Genomic DNA, 21,155 nt, shown 5'->3' with positions numbered 1-21,155 from the left:
CGAAGACGAATGCTCACTAGCATTGCAAGCCCTTGGCAAGGAAAAGTCCCCTGGTTGGGATGGGATGACGGTGGAATTCTATAGAGAATTTTGGGATGATCTCAAGGCCCCAATCACAAGATTGGCCAATAAAGCCATGGTCGAAGGGTCGTTGGAGGTGAGGGTAAAGGGCTTATCAAACCCATCCCAAAACAGATTTGCTATTCACAACTGAAGCATTGGCGCCCTATAACAATGATGTCGGTGGCCTACAAAATTATAGATAAAGTAGTAGCTCTCAGACTAGCCCCCTTACTAACCAAGATCATCTCTCCCCATCAACATGGGTTCATACAAGGAAGGTCCATTTACGATAACATCTTGGTAGCAATGGTGGGAATTGAATACGCAACTATCACAAAGCAGGAGTACATTCTGATGCAGTTGGACCTAGACAAGGCTTATGAGAGAATAACATGGACATATATAGAAGCCGTCATGGAAGCTCTGGGCTTTGAGCCTCTCCTATGTCGGTTGGTACGCGTACTGGGGGCTAGAAGCTAGTCAGAGCTCCTCAGTTCAACGATAGAATTGTGGGCTCATTTGAGGTCAAAAGGTCTATCAAGCAGGGATGCCCTCTGGCCCCCCTACTTTTCGCCATAGGATCACACCCTTTAATCACGACACTTGAAGCTAGTGCGAAACGAGGGGAGTTGCAAGGCCTCGCTTTTCCAGGAAATAGCCAACTCCTAGCAAAAATTTTTGCAGACGATTCTCTCCTCTTCTTGAAGGCATGCCCCCAAGTCATCAGAAAAGCTCTAGAGATTGTGAAAATATTCTCAAAAGCTTCGGGTTCCCAGTGTAATATAGAGAAGTCAAGGCTGATCTTCCTATCGAAAAACGACTCATTTGACCCTTCTGTCTGGTCGGGGGAGATTGTCACAAAAGGGAATTTATTCAGGCATGTGGGAGCCCCCTTGGGGGTGGACGTGACTCACAAGCAAATATTTGAGTGGGTGCTTGAGAAAATAAAAACAAAAATGAGTAGGTGGGAGTATGCGCTTCTCCCTTTCCCAAGTCGGATAAAAGTGATAAATGCCTTTATGATTCCTTACATTGCCTTCACTTGCCTGCTTCTTAAGATGGCTAAGTGTCAATGGAAAGAGTTCTTAAAACTAGTAAAAAGGTTTTTATGGAAAAACAACACGCAATCCTCCAAGCCATGGCAGTGGGCCCGGTGGGAATTAGTTGCTCGATCGGTGAATCAAGGAGGCTTTGAAATTCTCAACCTTGTGGCCCATGCAGAAGCTTGTTGCGCCAAGTTTTTTGTCTCCTTGGCTAAACAGGATCAATTTTGGGCTGTCATGGTTAGAGATATGATAGAAACATCTAAACTGGGCTCGGATGGTGAAAAGTGGAGAGAGGTGGAGGTTCATGACAAACTGTTAGTCCCGGAGTGGTCTACCTTAAGACTGGGAGGCAGCTCAGGAGAATTGGTAAGAAAATGCAAGAGAACAGCAGCAGTCTTAAAGTGGGGGGAAGAAGTCAGATAGTTCAAGAACTCCATTTTTGCATTGGTCCCCCTGGCTGTCCAAAGTTGTAGATCTGCCACAAACTCCCTATTGGATTGAGACAGCCATGAAACTGAATAATAAGGGTCTAAAGCGGCTTGGACACTTCTGGGACAGTGGCAACAAGGGTTGGAAAACCATTGACCTTCTAGCTACCCAGTACCACTCAATAGCTTGGAGGTCTTGCTGGTCCACAAAGTGATGAAGGAGCTTGACAATTTAGCGATGCCAATTTGTGATTCGGTGTTTGATTGGAATGCCCAAAAATGGCCCGGAAGTAGTCTATTAGGGAAACCCCATCCTAAAAGCATTTATCAGACAATGATGCATAAGAAGAATTGGTCTAGCCCCCTAAACAAGCTATAGAAAAAGCAATGGCCGGAGGAAAGGTGGGAGCAAGTATTGGAGTACATATGGAAGCCAAAGGTTCTGCAGCACATGAAGGTCTTTCTATGGAAGGTAATTTGGGGTACTCTACCGAGGGGGGTGAAGCTTCAAGAGAAGATCTGGCCCACCTATTTATGGACTGCCCAACTATTATTTATTTAAGGCCTTGCAGGGAAAATATGCAAGTGGGTCCAAAGAACATGGAAAATTAGGTTCTTCAAGACTGACCTATTCCTTGGAGGCAAGAATTCAGGAAGTCCTGCCCTCCTCGTCAGCACTCAAATCGTCAGATATTTCTTTTTACATAATGTATGGTAGACAAGGAACCGCCGTGTGTTTGAAGGAGGTTCTGAGGTGGCAAGCTTCGTAGAAATTACTCAAGAAAGCAAAGTGCTAATATGGACGCTCGGATGCAAGCATCACTCGGAGGATTGGTCTAGGACTACTTGTGCATTGTTGACAGGAGATGGAATGCCTAGGACGGCATAAAGATCTCAAAAGGACAATTTTTTGGACCATGTGTATCGGTGGGGGTGGCTGCCCTGATGTAATTATAGTCTCTGGATGATGTCATGGCTCAACAAGAGCATGACCTTGTAATTTTTTTGGGCTGCTCAATATAATTCACTCACAATTGTGAGTTTTGCAAGGAAAAAAAAAAGGCATCAAGAGGACCTAATATTTATGCATGTATATTTGGACTCAACTTTAACTTTGGAAGGAAATTTCCTCAAGGTGCACATTGCCCCATCACCAATGCCTTGAGAAAAGGAGTTGGAGTTGCTACTGCAAACGATTTGGTGTGTCATGTAGGCATCACATGCAAAATCACATGCAAATTGTACGCTTATGGAAGAATTGCTTGAGGCTCCTCGTAATCTCATGTCAAAACACTCTTGCAAAGAGGTTAGTGTGTCGTTAAAATTTTAATGTCAAGGGTGATTTTATTCTGCATGTCTATGTTGTATTTTTTCATTAATTAATTAAATTGTAAGATTCTTTTCACATCCCATTTGCAAAAGCAAAAGTCCTTGATTTGCTCGTTCCCACAGTGCATCCGTCCTCACCTCTGTCGCGTTGCGGTGCATAGCTGCACCCCCCTCCTCTGTCTCTATCTCGCTTTCTTTGCCACTTGTGTCGTGCACTCTCCAGTCTCCTTAGTTGTTGATTTTCATGGTCTTCGTCCTCTCTTCTCCCACACCACACTCTCGATCGTGCACTGCAACAATGCTTCACTTACCATCCACTCTTGCAGTGCGTGCTACATGCGGAGCCCGCCCTGCAGATCACCATGAGAGACAGAGAGCCTCGAGTCTCGGACCCCATGCAGAGGAGCACGCGACAAAGAGCACATCATCTGCAAGCCCATCAAGGACTTCACATCTCCCCCATATTTCCTTCTCTGGATTCGCCTGCAATCGATACACCCATGCGGCTCGTCTGCCCCCTCATGAGACACTCCACAAAATTTTGCATGGCTCGATAAAACACCTAAAACCCTGGTGCATGTCATCTCTCTCTCTCTCTCTCTCTCTCTCTCTCTCTCTCTCTCTCTCTCTCTTTTTCATCCCCAGAGTGGCCACAAAGCAGCGTCGCCAGGCCCTGTTGCAATGGTGACACATCCATAAAAATCTCTCCTCTCTCTCTCTCTCTCTCTCTCTCTCTCTCTCTTTGCCATCCTGCCCAGCTGCAAGTAATTCCATTCCCTTGGACTTTTTCTTTAAAACTCAAAGGCAATCTCCCAATATTCTTGCTAAAACGAATGGTTTGAAAACATACCTTGGGCTCAACTTTAACATGCGAAGTACATCTCCTCAAGGTTCCATCACCAATGTCTTGAGCTAAGCGACGCTAGTGGAAACAAGTTGGCGTGTTGTAAATATCTTTAAGCATGAAATGAGCTGTATTTGGAGAAGATTTCTTCAACGTTCTCACGAAGGGCTGCAGGAGGGTAGCGTTTCCAAACTCAACTCCAAAGGTGCTGGTGAGAAATAGAATGCATGAGAACAAGAGCGACTCACAACGCCACTCAGTACCGGGGTTTATGGAGAAGCGTTTTGAAATGCTAGTTGATGAGAGAAAAGATGGCCTAATGGTAGCTGTGTTGCGCTTGCCACATAGCATGGAGTTGAACACGAGCGTATGTCTATGTCTAAATATTCAGTTGTTGTAAACAAGTCCGTGAGCAGTCAAAGGAAAGGTCGATATCTTGAGGGTGGTAGCAAGGGGCCATAGGGCAGCCATTGTCGGGACTCGGGTGTCGGTGGGAGCATGATCACCCTCCCCACTGTAGGATCTTCATCCTCACAAACCATCGCAGGCACAGAGAGAGAGAGAGAGAGAGAGAGAGAGAGAGAGAGAGAGAGGCATGCGGCCCTACAGGTTGCCCCCTCCTCCCATAGCCGCTTCGGCCTCAACTTCTAGGCTTTCATTGACACTCATTGATGCGGGCACAAAATCTGCAAGCTACGAGCATCCAATTTCTAAGCTGCTCTATTAGACTTGCGAGCATTCCAACAGAAAGTGACCACATTTTAAGCTTGAGACCTGAGGGTCTTTCATATTCTATGAATGAAAAGAACTCTTACCTGGAGACTCTTTGAAGATATCAAAGAAAATAACATGCCCTAGTAATGGTGGGGGTGTTCCGCATAGCATAAGAAATATCAAACATCGCATTGGTCTCCAATGGCTTTATGGTTAAACCTCTCTCAAATACATGTACTCGTTCCTGCATCCCCTACCTCTTCTACGATATAGTCTCCCATGCACTCTTCTCGCCTTTCCCTCTCCCATTGCAGCCATCCCGCCTCATTTGGTCTTGAAAATTGATGCATAGTCTTTCCTTCACCACTCTTATTTGTGCCCCAACATGATACCCCATGCCTTGTAGATCTCCTAGGGCAACAAAGCACTAACCGCAGTGCAAGGAGCACCTTGGGATGGCATTCTAGAGAAGAAAATCTCTCTCCCTCTCTCTCTCTCTCTCTCTCTCTCTCGTCGTCACACATGGGATGTTTTCCCCTCCAAAAGCGTCCCCTTTTGCGCTCGAGCCTGTTCCACCCTTTCTACTGCCGTCACGTGGCCCACCCCCTACTCCTCTCGCTGATCTATGACCACGTCCCAACTCTCCCAAAGCGACACGCCTAGCGATCCCAATCCACCAAAATACCCCTGTAATTTGTGGAAATTTTAAAAATACCCCTCAAACACCCTTTTCCTTTTTCGTGCCCAAGAGGTCTCTTTAGATTGAATGTTGGCAATCCTACTTTGGTCCACGCTGCTCTTATTAAGTGGAATCTCGCCAGATCCCTCCCCCCCCTCCCCAAAAAAAAAAAAGTAAAAAGATCTAAAATAGTCTCTGTCTCTTCGATCTCTCTCCTCTCTCTTCCCCCGCGTGCTTCGCCATCGCTTGGCCCTCTACGCCCCTGCGTGCTTCCCCAAGTGAATTATCGAGCCCTGCCTACACAGCCATGGACAACAGCTCCCATCACCATCTGGCTCTTGCTGGGAGGGAAAAATATCCCTCTATCTCTGCCGCCTTTGACCTGAGAGATGCGTAGCAACAAAACTTGCTCTATCTCCTCCACACGCAGCAAGTGAGATGCTGATTGAGAAAGAGGTAGACAATGCGTGCAGAAGCGGGGCATAGAACCCTTGGTTGAGGCACTACAAGGCAATGGCATCACGAGGGGCAGTGAACAAAAGAGGAGCATGGAACCATTGTGAGGCACGTCTATAGATAGGGAGAGAGATGTGGCTCCTCTCTTGCAAACAAGCGATAGGAAGAACTAGAGACGCTCCGCCTCGCTTTTGTGTGTGATGTACATTCCCCTACTCCTCCCCCTCATCATTCTATCGAGCACACAACTGCAACTGCAGCTTGTAGAGCACTACGGTGCACCCATCGCACGGCCTCATCCACGCTTGTCTTGATGCACATGTCGACCTCTCTCTATTCATCTCTCTCCTTGATATGTCCGCCACCCTTTCCACATGAAAAAAGATTTTTTCTTCTCTTTTCATTTCTCTCCTCCACGTGTTATCTGGCCTCTTTTGCCTTCAAAGCCATGCAAAGCATCTCTCTAGAATCCGCTTAATCAAGCACTTTAAAAAAGATTGGTAGGACCTAGTAAATGACTTCCAAGAGAGTATTGAATTGAGGTTGCGAGGAGCCTCAAGCAATTATTCCGTAAGCGTACAATTTACATGTGATTTTGCATGCGATGCCTACTAAAACTTAATGTGCACCTTAAGGAAATTTCCTTCTCATGTCAAAATTGAGCCCAAATATACATGCATATATATTAGTTCCTTTTGATGCCTTAATATTCTAATGACATCCTATATATGTCCTTTTCATGCCTTAAAGCTTTAATGACATGCTAGCCTATTTGCAAGTGTTGGCGGATACGCCGCGACGGACGTCAACACAATGAGAACTCACCTAACAAGATTTGTCAGCCAAGGACGAAAGCTCGACCCGCAGGCGCGTGGAAGCAAGCATAGGGTATCAACATCGACTCTCGACTACTTCCTACAGAGGTCTCTACCCAATGTCTAAGCTACAGCCTTCAGGAGTACATAAGAGGAGATTTCCTACAATGCTTTCAAGAGCCTAATACCCATCAAGCGTTCTCGAAATGCCACAGAACTTGAAGGAAGACCTATTAACACCTATAGGTCGCTCTTCCTAAGGTCCATGAACCAAAACCCCAACCCTAAACACCTGGTGCAAAATCACGTAGGATGTCTGGTTGAAATTTATAGGTTGTCTTTTTCAAAAACTAAAGTGCTTATGTGTAGCTCTACTCAATGTGAACGCGTGGATATGCTGAAATGCAAAAACAGACAACGTATGCTCATCAAATCACCAGATGTAGCTCGTGGGTCGAGTTCGCAAAGCCAGATCGTACACCCGCAATGTAGATGTTGGCGCGTAGCTCTCTTCGGGGGCAACACGTTGCACTTCTCTGCACTCGATTCCGACCACCGGTGCGCGCGTAGCATCAAGATAAAACTCTCACTCTCTCTCGTACACAGAGTACGCTCACTCACATAGACAAAACTTTTTAAAAAATGACAAAAGGGTTTTTTTCATTAAAGTCAAAAGTGGTATAAATACCTTACAATCTCAAACCCTAATGTTCCAATTTAACCATTCACTCAGTCTAAATGTCAAAAATGGGATACACTCTAGAAGCTTCTGCAAGCCCCACTATTTACAAAGGTGAAATGACGGTTTTTCTCAATTAAAGAATAATTACAAAAATAATATCTTGTCGAGCAATCATTCTCCGTTGGGTGTGCCCAGCTGCTAACACTCCCCCCCTCCTAGTTCATGTCGTCGCCGACATGGCAGTAGAGCTGCTTCGTTAGTGGAGGCTTTCGCGCATCTTCAGAAGGGACTCATACCGCGCATGCTGGGCTAGTAATGTCGGGACGAATATCTCTGTGTGATGGTGAAGAAGCCGGTGTGAAGGCTTCTTCAAAGGCTTAGAGGTGATAAGAAGACAAAAACATGATTCTCTGATAAAGTGCTTGTATCACCTCGTGAGAAGGCTGAGCAGACAGATCGTATGCACATCTATATGTGTCTTGGAAGAAGAAGATGTTGTCTGTTGCCTGTCCAGGTTTAAAGGTTTCAAAAACCACCAGAAGGGTTTTACAAATTTTTCTAAGCATGATGCAAGATAGGTCAAGCGAGCCAGTGAACAATTTAATGGCGCCCGTTAGGGTTTTCACCATGTATTGCTCACTCATTCTCTCGCCTGCCTTCAAGCCTGGCAGCTTTGGGTGATTGAGCCATGTGGGTTGGCTTCTCTGCAACAGCTCTTGTGCTTTCCATGTCCGCATCCTTGGTAGAGGGCAAAAACTGAGGTTGTCTCTGATTCTTTTAGGCGCTTCTACCAGATGAATTAAATATTGCGGATATTTGGTGAGCCATGGCTTTCTCCACTTGGGTTGAGAGTTCACAATCAGCTTAACTCCTTCTGGTTTGGAGATATCTTCTTTGTATAATGGCATTATTGGCTCCTATTTAATCCGTTTGTTTATCGTAGCAGCTTCATACTTTAGAAGAGGATATGGGAGAGAAGGTTGTAGCCATTCACGCCGAATGATGTTGGCATCTATCTCTGAATGGTCATAGATTTAAACACTCTATGCTCCCACTCCATTGCTTCTTTGGCCGTGTCTTTTATTGCCGCTTCTATTGCCTTCTATAGCTTTCCTTCTTCTTCTTGTGTCAAATCCTGGGGTTTTTGTGATGGTCCCACAAGGATGTCCTCTCGCATAGTGGTGTCCACTGGATCTGACACATTTTCTATGTCAATGCCTTCCATTGCTGCTGGCCCTGTGCTCAAATGTTGCTCTTCAGTCTGTTGTTGTCCTTTCAGCTCATCTATCTACTTCTGATATGCCTTCTTTTCCTGTTCGCTTGATCTCCCATGTTCACTAAGAGATCGTTCAGATCTGCATTGGTTTTTTCAGCCTCCTCTAGCTTCCTCTTGATGTCTTCGTTTTTTGTTTGCCATCTCTTAAATTCCTCGTCCATCTTCTTTTTCATGGCTTCTAACTCATTTTTCATGGCCTTATTCTCCTCTTCCAGACGGATTTGCATTACTAGAGATCCCTCGGCCAACATCAGCCTTTGTCTCTTCTCTAGTGTTAACTCCTTTTGGAGCTCCTTCATCTGTTCTTCATAGAGATCATTCTCTGAAGTTGTGCCCGTCGAGGTAGCAACTCTGACTCTGGCTGGAGATGCCCTTAGCCTTTGGATGGTCTGATCTTTTACTTTCATCTCATCTTTTAGCTCTATCACTTCATCCTAGCTTACCTCATGTTCTATCTCAGCCTTTTCCTTGGCATTCCTCAATGTTTCAACCTCTTTGGACTCATCAGCAAGTTGTAGTGTCAAATTGTCCTTCTCTTTCTCCGCATCTATCAGTGACTTGCTGATTTTCTTGTATTCCTCCTCTGCTCTTTTGAAGCTTTTGTTCTGCTGCCTGATTCTGTCGTTCCATCTCTTGGCATCTTTGTAGTGTCGCGTCCAGATCAGCTTGCAGCTTGGTTTGTTTCTCGATGTTCTCTTGGCCCTGTTTTTGTAGTGAGTCCACTTCAGCATTGATATGAACTTCATTTGTTTTGAGATTATCAATTTCACTCTCAGTGGTGGCCATCGATCTTGCTTTGAGCCAGGTTAGCTTTTGCATTACTACATCCCAATCATTGGTTGATGGCTGTAAATCCACTGTATCTGTGGCTATCTCCTTCAACTCCACTAACCGAAGGCTCTGCATATATTCCTTGGGTCTTGTGCTTGCCAACTCAAAAGCTGTAGTAGCTGCCTCTTCTCGAGAGTACCCAACAGCTATTAGATCAAGAAATATTCTAAAGTTTCTTTCTTCTGGATCTGGCTTCTCTTCTTTTGGCTCAGCTTCTGCCTTCTGCTCTTACACTTTGTTCTTCTCTTGCTTGGAATCTTTTTGTTCATACGGTCTGTTCAGCTCCTCTTTTTGTTGGGTTTGCGGAGGACTAAGAGGAGGTGGTGATGGTGGTGGACTGGATTCCCGGCTTGACGGTGGAGTTGGTTGCTTCTTCTTGCAATCCCGATCTGCCTTGGTTTTTCTCCCTCTTTCTTGGTCTTCCTGGTCTTCTAGCAGCTTCCATCTCACTTCGTCCACCTCTTCTTCTGTAAAAGGAATATTTGGGATATTCTCCGTCGTAGCATCTAATATCTCGAAGTTTTTGATATAATCTTCGAACCGATCCTGGTGAATCCTTTGAGATGATCCAGACATAGCTTCAAGGGATGGCTTCCACAACTTGCTCAGATCCCCTTTTAGTGCTCTCTCGGCTCTGAAACTTTCCATCAGTCTTTCTAGCCGTGCCGCTTTCTGTGACTTGGTTTCCTTGATTGGCACTTGTAGTGTTTCCTTCTTTCCCTTCTTTGGATCTGGCGGCTCTTCTAGCATGGTCTCTAACCGGCGCTTCAACCTTGTGGCTACCCTGGGCGCCTTAGGAGGTTCTTCTTCCTTGTCTTCCTTTAGCTTTAGCCAATCATTTTGTGAGAGAGGTAGAGGTCAGTTTCCCTTGGCATGCAATGCTCCATAGACAACTTTTGTTATCAGCTCACCAGGTACAATATAGGTGGGATTTTTGGTCCCCATCTTCACAAGATTGTTGTGGATGTAAGCGGCATAATTTATCTCTTTTGGTTTGGTCTTCTGCATTGCCCAGGTGAATGTGGTGGCAATGGCTCCAGGTGGCGTCCTATATTTCTGTGGCCGCTTGGTACACATGTGGAAGTATTGATTGTATAGTTGGCTCATGATAGCCACCTTCGGGTTTGCAATATCTTCAAATGTGTAGTTATTCTTCTTTTCCGAGTAGACCTTAACGTCATCTCGCCTCTTTGTCACACTGTCTCCTTTGTTTGAGATGTCAAGTGCGGCTGCCACCACCTTCTCTGTGATGACAATCATTGTATCAGGCTTGCCTTGCAGACCTGTGACTTGGGCTATGCCATCCTCTTTGATTGTGGTGACAAATTCCCACACTCTTTTAACATCAATCCCTGTTGGCAAGGCTTCAAAGTAGTTGTGGAGATCCAGTTTCTCCAAGTAATCCCCCATCTTGCTCCTGACAAATTCATTGAGCTCTCGATGTATCATGGGTAGCTCAACTGCATTTCCCTCCGGATCTTTAAATACTCCTTGGTAGATTCGCAGATCATTGGTCTCTAGTAGATCATCTTGAATCCATGTTCTTGTGGGCTTCAGGGTGCCCTCTGGGATAACAAAAGGCTCCACTTCTTGTAAGTAGTCCTTGATAGTCATCCTCTTCTTCTTTGCAGGTGATTTTGTGGCTGCCATGGATCATGTTGCACTCAGTAGTCCAAAGTTAGCGTTTTTTTACATATTAGCTGACAAACTGAGTTCTGACTACCCAAATGACTTCAAAATTGAAATAAGAACTCAAAAGGAACCAGGGAAACTCTGCATGTGCTCACAGTAAACTTCTGGCTGAAAAATAGTCATGTAGACATACTACGCGTAGGATGTCTACCTTCTCTGTTTTTGGTGAAACTTGGCAGGCTTGTGGCCCTTGACATGTGCAACATGGTTATGTCATTGGAATTGGGTTTGGGCATCAAAAAGTGCAATTCTGGGCAGATTTAGGTTTTTGGCTCACAAATTGGGTAGGATGTCCTCAACAGGTGGCAAATGATATTCAATTGGGTTCAAATTTTATATACATGCTTCTTATACCATGTTAATGGCTCCCATGAAGTCAATTCCTGCACAGAAGGTCCATATGACACTGGAGACATCCTACGCGTAGGATGTCTATTTTATCAGAATGACTTGAAGTTGGTTCTGTGGGTAGCCCTTAGCATGTGGAACATGGCCCTGCTCTTAGATTTTGATTTGAATAAGCATTGGTGTTGTTAAGAGCATGTGTAGTGTTTTTAGGCTCAAAAAGTGCATCTGGGAGGTTTTGGGGGCCAAATGTGATGGGAATGGCTTGAAATTTGATACATGAGCTTGTGAAGGTGTTATAAAGACATCTGGAACTCAAAAATACCACCTGGAGGTCAAATAGGTCATTTAGACATCCTACGCGTAGGATGTCTATTTCATTAATTTTCACATATGACCCCACAATTAGCTTGGCAATGTGTTCATAAGTATATTGTGCAAGTTTCATGTGATTTGGACTAGTTTTGGTAGATCTATGACCCATTATTGCCTCTATGCTCTGACTTTCCGTTTTTTTTAATGCATATGAGGTCAACTCTTGTCCAAATGTGATGAAACTTGATGGCTAGCATGTATAAGCTATGCAGAAGCTCTGTATGAGATGAGATGTTGAGTTTGGGTTCCAGATATGGCCTTGAGACATCCTACGCGTAGGATGTCTCCTGATGAAATTTATATCAGAAATGCTACTGGTACATGCCCTGAGCCCCCCTAAGTCCCCTTTAAGCCCTATTTCAATAAAAAAGTCAAATAGATAGATAGAAACTCCCTGTTTGACTTTCAGAGCCTCTGAGTCGTTTTCTGACTCTTGGAGTGCTTTTCGGCGAGATGAAATTTCTTGATGTTAGTCTCCATAGCTTCACGGTTCCTTGGGGATCCTTGCCATATGGTTTTTGTTGACTTTGGCTTCACCGGAGCTCCGTTTGGCAATTTGTCGCTTTGGAAGCGCCCGTGGTTGCGTTCACATGTCGTTGATGATTTGTGGTGGTCTACCACCATAGGACTTGGTTGTTGATGGTCTAGGAATGCTGCTCGTGAAGTTTGGTGGCAAACGGACATGCGGTTTGGCCATGAGAGCTAGTTGACGCTTTGTGTGTCTAATGTCGTTTCTAAAGCTTAGTGCCGCTTCGGGTCGCCTTATGGCCATGTGGGCTATATAGACTTGTAGAGCATGTCGAGATGCTCCTACCCATGAGTTTTGGTAGCATTTGGGCGCCTTTCCACCGATTTATCATTTGGTGGCCTCTTGCAGGGCTCTAGAAGTTAGGGTTTTTCCCAATGATTTTCTGCCACCTTTGTGCATTCAAGAGTGGTCTCCTATGCTAGGGTAACCCTCCGATGAAGCCTTATTGCTTTTGGGTTAGCCGTTAGGTGGCCACCTCTACCTATAGGTCTCTTATGCTGCCCGTTTCCTGTGTGAACCCTACACTAGTTTTTGCGACAAAACATCAACATACGCGAAAAGCTCAAGCTGGTGAGCCTACCTCTCCTATTTGGAGCTTGGCGGGTGGTCGTGTGCGTTGTAGAAGTCGCTGGAAGTCCGGTTTGCTCTAGGTGGCAAGAGCTCTCTCTCAAGAAGGCAATAGTAGAAATAAGCTTTAAGTGAAGTGAAAAAATCTTATAATGGGGGTCCCCAAACCACTTTCTATGAAATTTGACATGTGTTCCCAACTTCTTGTGAGATGCGGTTTAGGCTTGAAAAATTCTTGATTTGGACTACATATGCCCAGTTTCCGAGAAATTTGACGTTTCGGTCAAAATCTGACCAAAACACGCTTTCCACTCCATTCACATAATTGCACCCCCCTTGTACCATAGGTTGTTCTATAGTCACTGATTATCCCCATATTTTTTTTTCAATACGACCGTATTTCACTTGCTTTTTGTATTTTTGAAGTTTTTTTGCAGATAATTAGTAAAATTAAAAAGAAAATAGAAAATTAATCCCAAAAAATCCCCAAAAATCATAATAACTCAAAAACATCATCGCAACACACTACATACACTTACATGCATTTTTATGGCCAGATTTGTCTGTTTTACCAATATTTTGCCCGAAAAACTGCTATTTTTACATATATACACACGCCTAGGGGCCTGATTTGGCGTTTGGCCCATATAATTGTAGATTCATGCTGTATAAGGGCATATGTTCTTAGGTTAATCCAGAAAATTTCGCAATCAAACGAAAACCCTCTAAAATAGTCGAAAAACATGCCCTTTTTTGCTCTTTTTACCATTGGGTCCGCATTTGAGAATGCCTCCCCCTCTCCTAGCCGGAGTCCTCCCAGACGACAAGGTATCACCTCGGTGTATGTGCAGTGCATGGGTTAAAAAAATTGTGCTAATGCTTGGCCGTGTAATGTGGCCCTATTTTATGCATACTCAGTCAATGCATGGAAAATTCAATGCTGTGCAAGAGGAGGGAATAAGCAAGATGTTTATTGGCATTCGATGTCGAGGTTTCGTGTTTTTTGTTGATTTGGTTGGCGAATTTTCTTTGCAAGTAAAAGTTGTAATTCTACAGCTCTCTGTTTGATCGTCTTTCTTGCTAAAGGCGCTTGGTTTGCCGCTACTGTCGATATGGCCATGGGTGTCTCCTTGGAGAGAACTGTCATGGCGGAATTGGCCATAGTCTTTGTCTCTTTTGATTTCCATTTGTAGCTTTGTTTTATAGGTTTTTGGAGGTTTATGGCCATGCTCGTGGGCGTCATTGGTGTGCTGTTGAACGGCATCCACATAGATCGGTTTTCCGGTTTCATATGTAGTGTGTGTCTGCATGCGGATGTTGCTTGTATTGAAGGGAGTTCCTGTTGCTTTGGTGTCGGGATCCAAATGCGAGTTGTCTTTAAGTTTTTACCGAGCATTCTCTTTGGGATCCATATCTTTTTTATTCCCTTGGTTTTTGGTTGAATTGTGTGCTGCTGTTGACTTCTTCTGTTGTATTGTGGTTTGTCTACCATGTCGCCTCTATCCTTTCGCACCCATACTTGTTTTTCGTGTGTTGCTAACCTTGATCTGTTCACTGTGGTCTGTGTTGTTTTATGTTTGTAGTGAACATTGTTGGCAGTTCCTTGGTTTTTCTCCATGGGTATCATGTTGTTCTTTAGTGGCACCCATCCTTTTGGTTCTTTATCCAGTGATTGTGGTGTTTCCATCCGGTTCTTCCGGAGCTGCTGAGAAAATGCTACCACCTATTTTTCTTATGCATGTTGAATTTTGACCGTATCCGAATTCCACTCTATCTGCACATTATACTCTTTTTGCCAAGGTTGTCCCAAAAACATGGGGTGTAGTATGCTCTCATCCTCAACCACATAAAACTTGTGTGGGTAAATATATTGATGTATTAGTACATGCAATATAGTCCAGCCCTGTAACATTTAATGGCCTAATAACTTGTGTGTAGCGGAAATGAGCATGAACATAGTGGGCATTTCATTAGAATAGATTCCTAATGAGAATTACAAGAGTGCTTGGGTGGAGAGAGTAACAAAAAACATAACACCTAGTTAGATAGCATCGACAATACTTTCAAAAGAGAGAGAAATTAAGCTAATGACAACAGTTGAGGACCGGATTTGCATGGAGCCGGTTCCCCCTCCAAAAGGCTTTGTATTATGGTTTCTCCCATCAAGAGAGACATTGTACAATACAATTCTTTGTGTTCCTTCAAGACTAGCTAGTGCAATGAGGATGAAATCTTCATGCACTAAGCAAAACACTTAGCAAACACAACTTGAATTATCCCCGTTCTCATACCCAAGACCTCACACACCTTCGAAGATGGTGAGAGCTAGCAGGGTATGAGAGTAGATTGAGAGGAAGAAGGAGTATCTTACGAGAAAGATGTACATCTCCTCACATAATCACTCATATTAGCATAGCTTAGCTTAGTAATTAGCTTGGTAGAGGAGATGAGCATGCATTGAAGCTTGGCTCTTGGTTGGATTTGCATCCACATGCCAAGAGAGTGTTGATGTAGGCTTCTATCTCCCAAACTTGGAGTAGGTGATGAGCTCTTCATTAAAGCTTGGGAAGAGATAGTCTTCTCTTTCTTCACACATGAGATGGTGTGAGTGTGTGTGTGTGATAATTCCTTGCAAAAATCAGCCCCCTCTCTCTCTTGGGCGAGCCCTCTTGCTATTTGTTCTTGCTGAGCCCTCACTGACTCTCCCCAAGTCAAGCCAATGACTATTAAGCAGCATAAGTGATAGACTTCTGACATGTGTCCCCCTTTCCCCTTTTGTGAGAGCTTTAGGTAATTAAATAATTAAACTAAACTCTCATTGGACCCCTTTGCCTCCTGGCCAATAGGAATCAGGCAAGCCACTGGGCTCCTGAATGCTCATTGGACCCCTTGTGAGACTGCCCAATAGTCTTCTAGGAGACTTAATTCTCATTGGTTTCTTTTATTAAATGTTTTTAAATTAATTAAATTAGATTTACTCTAGCTTAATTCTCATTGGTCTACTTCAAGGGTCATCCAATAGAAACTGGGCACACCTTGTGGGCATCTGGCCTAGGGAGCTGACATGTGTCCCTCATTCCCTTTGTGTAAAAGGAGCCTGTGTGTGTGTGTGTGTGGCTTTCTCTCTCATCCCCTAGAAGAAGGGCTCGCCCCTTCCCATGTAGGGATATGTGTTGACTTTGGAGAGCACACAAAGCATCCAATTCCCCCTAAGCTTTAACCCTTTGGACACAACCTTTGAATTTTGGAATCTTAGCATTTTGGAAGTCTTAATGGGCTGAACCTTAGGTTCTTTTTAGCCCATTGTTGCACATGGCTCTTTTGCAGATGGCCCCCCCTTTGGATCCCTATTTTCCCTCCTTTGGATCCCTACTGTGGCCGGTCTGCTAGCTTAACCAATATTCTAGCCTTTTCTCCCCTGACACTTCCCCACATTAAATGATCAGTTTAATATGATAAAATCATTTAAGAGAATCAGATATTGATTATTATGACATTACCTCTCTCTTGAAATCATAGTCGTCCTCGACTATGGCGTAGAGAAGATAAAGCATATTCATGAGTCCTTTTCTTAGCGGGAAGAGGATCCCTATGTTACCCTACGACATCATTCCACAATGGATGACTAGTCCATTTGGCGCTTGAGAGCCTGAGGCTGCCGCTAGCATTCTACACGTTAGTCCTATCAGTCTTCCATAATAGAGTGACAAGCTCTACTTGGTGTTTGGGAGACGTCATCTCCGCAAACTTGATCTAAGCATGCATACTACTTCATTTTTGTGCACAATAAAGAAAAAGAAAGTCTTATAAGACAAAAACTTTGTTCATTTTTAACATTTTGTACATTTGCTTACTCATTGGGAAGCATTGTAAGCATTGACAAGGTTTAGGTTATCCTTTAATTGTATGCCTTGCATCCATCTAGCATCTTCAAAAGGATAATTCTTAAACTTAATAAGATATCGTCGGATAGTCTTACCGCCTCTTAGCACCTTGTCTTCATGTCGGAGAATGGACTCGGGCTGCAGCACCTCCTCTTGGTCCTCGATCTCCGGCGGGTCTTCAATAGTTGGTTCTTGAGGTGGCTCTCCTTTGTAAGGCTTTAATAGGATCACATGGAAAGCATTGTGTATCAGCCAATGATTGGGCAACTTGAGTTGATAGGCCATCTCATTGATTGGCCTAAGAATCTGAAAGGGACCATAGTACCTTTTTGCTAGTTTAGCATAGTACTTTTGGTGGCCCGTAGGATTCTTGCCCGTCGTGTGCCTTAATCGAGCCTTGGGAAACTTTAACAAGACCCAATCGTTTTCTTTAAAGGCTTGGGCTCTTTTGTGCTTGTCAGCAGCAGCCTTTTGCCTTTGCTGTGAGATAGAGATCTTTTTAGGCTCCATTTTTCTCCACTCTGGGTCTTTTGTTTTTTCCTTTTTTGATTGTTGAGATTTTTTTGATTTTGTTTCTGTTTTAGTCTTCCGTACTTGTTTTATTTCCTCTTGCGTCCCTTCCCTTCGAACTTTTGAGAATATTCTTGATATTTGGTCTTTTACACAATCCTCTGCTTTGACAAGCATTAGATAGTGAGTATTATCTTTTATCCGGGCATTAGGTTCTCTCTAATTTTGTTTTTTGCTCTTTTTTTTCTATAGCGTTCCTAGCGTGTAGGGTAATGATTGGCAAAATCATAAAACATGATATTCGCTGTTTTCTCCCCAAGCTCGCTCGAGCTGTCTGAACACTCGTTATTTGCATCGTTATTTACCTCCAGATGCTCAGAGGAGTTATAAAACTCTTCTTGTTCTGGTGGTTCTACAATCTCATCTCCTGCTGGTATAAGGCTTACCATGTATCATAGCCATCCTTATCGCAAAATTTTGTCGTTGGGCTATTTGTAATGGTACACACATCCAATGTTGCTAGTATGTGTTCCCATTCCAGAGGTTCTAAGGCATCTTTGGGAAAAGGTTCCAGAATGTAATCCTTGTCCTCAATAGCTCTTTCTAAGACGCATTCCTCTCTTTTTAAGCTCCCACAATGTGAAGCTCCGCACATCCATAGCTCTTTTTTTTCCCCTAACCATGCTGTTGGTTTGGACCCTGCCAATGTAGCTGAATCAAACTCTTCCACTGGTGTGTGGTTCACATCTTTGTAACGATGGTCTTTTAGGTATATTTTGGTTGTAGTCTCGCCATGTCTGAGGTATATGTGGTCGTAACCCCGATCCTGGACCATCTTTAATTGTCTCATGAATGGTCTTCCCAAGATGATCTCGTAATTGTTCTTTTTGTTGAAATCGACTATTGCAAATGTATGCTCATACTCGATTCCGCACGAGGTGACAATTACTTTTTCTAAAAGTCCTATAGGCTTTTCCATGAACCCATTTTCAAGTTGCAATTTCATTCTGGTAGCTCTCAAAGTCGGTTTTCCCCATTTTTTTCCAGATTTCCTTGGCGGTGATAGCGACTCCTGCTCCACTGTCAAGAATAGCTTTGGAAACTACTCCTTGGAATTCTACTGGTAGCGTGGTATTTCCATCTTCCCCCTCGCAATATTCTCCAACCTTGTTTAAAGGTACTGGCCTAGTGTTGAGTTGAGGCTTGTCCAATTCTCTGATCCCTTCTTGAAGCTTCAAGGTGGGGTCTTTTGCTCCAATTTTTTCTAAACATTTGCCTATGGTGGTCCACATGTTTGGCCGTAACCTCAGGAGTTCGGCTAATGTGATTGTGCATGCCACAAGGGTGGACAACAACTCAATCAATCCTTGTGAATCCATCATTCTGTTGGAAGAAAGTTTTTGAGATGGGATTGCTCTCACCTCAGACTTGGCTTCATACTCCCCTAGGTACGAGGGTAGAGTTTTTAGCGAGTCTGGTTGGCTATGGTCCGAACTAATTGATCCATGGTCTCCCTCTTGTGAATGCATATCAAAGTTTATTTGTGATCTTGCCTCAAATTCTTCAATGGGAGGTAAGATATCAATTTTCTCTTTTCTCGTGCTATTCATTTGGTAACTCACCCTGTTAGCTTCGTTGGCATCACGGATTTGCTTCCACAGGTCATCTAGACCGTTACAATCCTTACCCATTTCTACCAATGCTTTAGGCTGGAAACCATCAATTGTCTCATATGTTGTATTTGGCACTATGATAGGTTCTCTCCTAGACTTAGAGGCAGTCGTGAGTCCCTCCTTCGTGTCTACTTGTTTCTCTAAAGTCAATTTGATAGGGGTTGGAGTAGGTACTTCGTGCCAACTTGCAGATTTACCAAGTGGGTTTTCTATCAAGGATTGGGCTGTTTCAATCATCTTTCGACACATTTCCAACCTCTGTTTTTCTATTTCAGCATATGGATAAGTCATCCATCTTTGCTCTTGGGTTTGATTGTTTTTTAGTCTGGCTTTGTATGCTTTTAAAAGTGCATCTAACTGCTCATTTACCTTTTCTGCCAACACTGATCCTCCTGATCCTGCACTTTTGGGTTCTTCTATTTCCTTGGGTGCTATGGTTGCTGCAATGTGTGAGCTTAGACTAGTTAGATCCTCTAACCGCTCTAATCTATCCTTTGTGTGTTTTAACTCCTCAGATAGAGCCGTTTGCTCTCGTTCTCTCCTGGCTTTCATACGCGCCTTTCTAGATTTCCAAGTGCTTCTCTGATTTTTCATTTCTGAGCTTGGGACATCAGTTTTTGGCTCTTCAATTATGGGTTCATTCGTCATTTTTTTAGCTTGGGCTCGTGTCAGTGCCTGAATAGGTATTACTATCTCGTTTTCTGACCCTCCACTGGAAGGCACTGCTTCCAGCATGTTCAAAGTAGTTTTTGTTGCTTTGCTCGGCTTCTTAGGGAAATCAGGAATCAAATGAGTAATTCCACACTCAGTGCAATATACGCTGACTCTAATGATTTCATCATGAAGACAGTCTCTTAGCCAATGGTCTCAACCACACTTCTAGCAGGGTCCCTTAGGCTGTTGAGGTGCTCCTTGAGCTCCTCTTTGTTGGTATGCATGTCTCTACCCGCCTATGCCTGCGTTGGCTATGAACAACAATGTTCATCCATCCAAGCTATATCTTCCTTCTCCTGCTACCTCTGCAACTGTTGGTGGTCCTACACTTCCCATCATGCTCCAAGGTTCTGGCGTTGGGGGTTCTTCCGGTGGATAATAGACAGGATTTGTAGCATATGCATTGGAATCTTCGTAATATGCATGCATAGGTACCAAAGCCTTCTCCTCTGGTTCATTTACTGTTGGTGTGTATCTTATGCCGGCTGGTCCTAATCCTGATAGGGGTGGTTGTTACCCCAACACTGGTTGTGGTCTTTCTACACCTACAAGTCCTGGTAGGTTGCCTGCTTGATACGTAAGCATCGGTGGAAGTTGAGGAGATGCTACCTGAGCGTGGGGAGCATAAGGTCGTTCTTGCACATATCCCTTGTTATAATAACATTCCTCCGTCACATGGTTTGTCCATTTTTGTTTAATAGCATACCACTTTGGCTGTTCAGCCTGAGTTTGGCATACATATTAATCTTTTTTAGCACTTCTTCTACAAGTTGCTCCTGGCTTACAGCTACTTCTCCTTTCGGTGTTGTCTTAGCGGACTTGCTTCCACTTTGTTGTGAGGATGAATCGTCATCAAGATCCTTGAATTCACCCTCCTTGTAGACCACACAATTGTCTACAAGGTAAAGAGCCTCCTTAGTTAACTCATTTAACGTCGTGCTTCTCTTCATATGTAAGTCCTTCTGGAGATCTGCGTTCCTTAGTCCTTGAATAAATATAAGCATAAGTCTGGACTGAGTTGGCGGTTCTTCCACAGGGCAGAACTTAACATATCTTTTTAGTCGTAGGGCTGCCTTTCGCACAGATTCCCCTTCTTTCTATTTGAATTTATGGATTTGTGAGACTGTATTATGAGCTATCCCCCTTTGTGAGAATTCCTCGATAAACTCGTGAAACACCTCCTCCATAGACTCAAAGTCTCTACGCTCCACAGAGTCAAACCCAAGTAGCAGCATCCTCCTCTAGGGTCAGTCCAAACCCTGCAAATTGGGTAGGGAAGTCTACCACCTCTTCAGCTCTAATTACACATACAAAGGCTGCTACATGATCTCTAGGATCTTGGTTTCTCGTATATTTCTTGTTTACCGATTTTTGCACCTGAGACGGTCCAATTCTACGATGGTCTAGAAATCTCATCATTGGTTCTCCTCGTCCTACTCAATATACCTCCTCCTGCCTTCGATAGTGGGAGGGTTCCTCTCCCAGAGGTGCCCCTAAGCCACAATTTTTGATGGTTTTTGCAAGAGATGGTTCATCTCTTCGAACTCGTTCTATGGGTTGTCTTCCAGGCTCTGTGGACTCTTGAGTTTTTGGCTTACTCTCGCGTTGATACCGTGAATAGAGTGGTGGTTCTTGTAAATCCCTTAGCCCTCGTACAGCTGGATAACCATCTCGGTTTCGGTCTTGTTCTAATGTTGCACTTT

The sequence above is a fragment of the Adiantum capillus-veneris genome, chromosome 26 (genome assembly GCF_014529385.1).
Source record: "Adiantum capillus-veneris isolate H3 chromosome 26, ASM1452938v2, whole genome shotgun sequence".
NCBI classification, from domain to species: domain Eukaryota; kingdom Viridiplantae; phylum Streptophyta; class Polypodiopsida; order Polypodiales; family Pteridaceae; genus Adiantum; species Adiantum capillus-veneris.
Note: the sequence above shows the minus strand (reverse complement) of the source record.